Consider the following 3,623-nt stretch of genomic DNA (forward strand, 5'->3'; position numbering starts at 1 on the left):
TAAATATGAATGTACAGTGCAGTGTGTCAAAGTTGCTTAAACAAACTGTAGAACAGGCTAATAATGACGTCAGTGCCACATTTTATTGAAAACTTGAGTCTTTGCGCAAGAGGTGAGGTCCATGCTGGACATGTAGAGACAAAACGAGGCACTATTTAGAGTTTCCAGTCAAACTGGCATGAATGATTCTGGTAAGTGGGAGAAAACTGGAGTACCAGAATGTTTTATTAGAAACTTCTTGCACTCACTGCAAAACGTTTGCACATGAAAGCTGCAGAAAACGTGTGATTATTTAAATAAAAATGGCCCAGGTTCATTGTTTTTAGGTCAAGTCCTAAGGAGTCACTTAAGAAGGGCTGAAGAGCCACAGGCTGCATACCCCTGGTTTAACCTCTTTAGCTAAAGTTTAGCGTTAGCAAACAGACCAGTAGTCTTCTTTTTTTTTTTTTTTCCTGAATGAGGTCAAACAGGAGCGGGGAGATTCCAGTGCACCCATATTTAGGAATCACCAAGTCGGTATTTAGTAAATGTAGAGTAAAGCACAGCGCTGTTATCTGAAGTTGTGCTTGTGCATTCACAACTATTTCTTTTTCGTTTGTCGGCAGCAACCGAGACCGTGGAGGGGTTTCACTCTTCAGGAATTCTCCTGGGTTGGAGTATCTTTTGCACGATCAGTGTCCACCATCGATGTCCGCGCTGACTTCCAGACACCCCCGCCCGCCCCCCGCAGTCCTAAACCACCCCACAACGGACAAGAAACGGAGAGTGACACTCAGCGGAACTCATAAATGGATGTTTCTGTATAAGAAGAAGGCAGGGAAATAGAATTTATTTTGTTAAATAACTGCACAGACTGGAGGGTGAAGATTTGGGGCGATGCTCCACAACACTCCAATAACCCCCCCCCCCCCTCCCCTCCTAAAGGTTAGAAGATATCACATATCTGATGGTGGAGTCAAGTGATGAGTGCCACTTTTTTTTTTTTTTCCTTCTTCACCTCCTCTGGTGTGAGAGGACCTGAAGCGATGGGACGCTGACCTGATCACCCCGGTGTCGAGTGCCTTTCCAAAACAAATCAGCTCTTCAGATTTTGTGCCAACCTACACGTGTCACCAAAACAACCCTTCAACATGGCGTCCACGCGCTACCGAGAACTTTTCTCATGGATAATCTTGTAAAGGTGGAGGCTGAAAACAAATAAACACACTATAGGCTTTTTGTTGTTGTTAAAACGGTGGACTTGTGTACGTTTTACGTCGGCCTTTCTTTCGTTCGCTCCGTCTGGACAAATCTATATGTTGAAATGCACAGGTACTGGATCCACCTCAGCGTGACGGCAGTAAACAACACTTTACCTTCCAGACCAGTTGCGTCAAAGGAATTTATTTTGTTCTGTAGTTTTATTTTATTTTGTTGTTGTTGTTGTTTTTTTTGTTTTTTTTTTTTACAGGAAATGTGATTAAGTGTTGATGACAAATCTAACCTGATTGTAAGTTGAATTTTCAGACACGCCGTTCAACAGTGAGCTGTCTGTTTTAAAGACAAGACTTTTAATACAAATTGCATTTTGTTTAAAAAAAAAAACCCACGCTGAGCTGCGTTTTCTTTCTCAACGTCCTCTTTGTTTCCGTGTAGTCACTGCCGCGTCGTTTACCATATGTTTTCGGATTATAAGGCGCATTAAACAAAACGGATAAGTCAAATTTTATTCAACTCCTCACTACAACGTCATAAAATCGGTTCGAGGGCAGTACCAGAATTAATACATAAGGCTCACCGTCGGTTTTTGAGACAATTAAAGGATTTTAAGTGCGCCTTGTAGTCTGAAAAATACGGTAAATTGGAACAGCACTTTTCAATACAAAAATGGCAGCCGAACTTGTAACCCTCAGGTTACGAGTGCTAATACGGACGTATATAAAGTGTGCACAACTTTAATCTGATGGGGGGTGGGGTGGGGGGGGTGGACCAATCTACTTAAAACAAGCTCGTTTTTCACTTCAAAACCCGATGTTTATTGCTGCTGCTGAGGCATGCCCTTTTGTCTGTTTCTAACGCTGAAGCCACGGTGATGCAAAGTCCCAGCACAGGCTGTTATGACTAGTTCACAAAGTGAGATGAAGAACTCGGCCTTGTTCGTGTGTGGCAGAGTTTATGACAGGAGGTTTGAGGTCGGTCTGACCGCTACACCCAACAGGTGCTCATGTAAAGAGCTTTAAGTTCACAAAATCTACTCGCCCTCATGTTTTATCAGACCAGCTCAAGCTCTAGATGCAGCAGTTAGAAGCTGGAGCTGCAGCGTGTGTGGGTGCAGTAGTGTGATGTGCAGAGGCAGGAAGAACCCGGCGGGCCCGCCGCTCTGCTTCTGTTTACCTACAAGGATTACCTCGACCCGGCTGGCTGGGTCGGCCGCAGCATTGCTCAGGGGGAACAGAGTAAACAAACGCAAGACGAGCTTCAAATCGAGTCCAGCGTGTCTAAGAATGGTTATGTGCTGGTTCTGTGTGTGTGTCCGAGAAGGCTTGGGTGTCCGTGTGTGTCAGCCTGTGCAAGCATCGGTATCGTATGTATTCTTTGGCTGTGCCTGCACCGTGTGACTGCAGAGCACGTGGGAGGGTCGGGAGGGTTGTGTTCAACAGGTGCATTCAAATGATACAAGCAGTTTGACCCATTCCTAATGTGTGTGTGTGAATCTTCCAACACTATTTGCCAACTTTCTCTGTTTGGAAAAAAAGAGGCAGCGTTTGCACGTTCGAACACGCACGGCGAGTTTCTCTCAATCCTTACAGCTGAAACGATGGGCCCGCGTCGTCATTTTGTCTTTCTGTGCCGAGGAGCTTTGTTTTTGTGCAACTGTTGATAGCAGCTCCCAGATCCTCCTCGCAATCCCTCGCAAGTCACGTCTACTTTCCAGCTGTTATCTTTGCAAAGCCTAGGCTAAGGGCATGTTTCCTCCAAGGCCTTCATGCAGATTGTGCGATCAGGCAGCTACGCCGCAGGAGTCTGCTCTTAAAAAAAAAAAAAGACGACTGGTGGTAGATAAGAGGGGGAAGTTTTTACAGCTATGCCCCAGTTACTGTAAAGTGAACCCCCCTCTGCTGCTGCTCAGTTTGAGTCTTGCTGTGGTATAAACAGAATTTACACTTTGGAGAGGAAAAGAGGCTTTTTGAGTTCCTGTTTCTTTTTATCCGTCTCTAAGACGCAAAAAGGTGAAAGTTGCACTTCCTGATTTCTTTCCATTGCACAACAGAGCACTGGTACCATCTCTGTGTGTGCTATTTGTAACTCTTTTTGGCCTTTCGACGCTTTGAACGCTGTCGTTATTCAAATATTCAATCTGACATGTTGCTTCCATGTGTTTTACAGCTGCTTGAAAGTTTCGGTGTGTTTCAGTAGCGGCCAACAGTAAACCAGTGAAGTGCTGACTCGCCTGGCTTGTCAGTGGTGGTTGATCACAAGGAGATGGTCATGTGAAGCAGTTGCCATGGTTTAGGTGTTGGGGGGGGGGGGGGGGGGGTGGATGTGGTATGGGCGCTCACGGTGGCCTCCAGGAGTTCAGTTGCTGCTGGAATGGTGACTGGTTGAGAAGGGGAGGGTTGTTTGATCGTCTACATATTTGCCAC

At 45.5% G+C, this 3,623-nt stretch overlaps 1 protein-coding gene across 1 annotated transcript in view; it reads left to right on the forward strand.

The window, feature by feature from the left end:
* LOC119410646 (ras-related protein Rap-2b) overlaps positions 1-1,134 on the forward strand; it is a 3,730-nt gene extending 2,596 nt beyond the window's left edge. Inside the window, exon 2 of the mRNA XM_037677531.1 lies at positions 606-1,134. The gene's annotated coding sequence lies outside the window, so the exon portion shown is untranslated. The remainder of the gene's footprint in view (positions 1-605) is intronic.
* Positions 1,135-3,623: the final 2,489 nt, after the last annotated feature.

This window comes from Nematolebias whitei, chromosome 6 (assembly GCF_014905685.2).
Source record: "Nematolebias whitei isolate Nwh7 chromosome 6, NemWhi1, whole genome shotgun sequence".
In the NCBI taxonomy this organism is placed as follows: domain Eukaryota; kingdom Metazoa; phylum Chordata; class Actinopteri; order Cyprinodontiformes; family Rivulidae; genus Nematolebias; species Nematolebias whitei.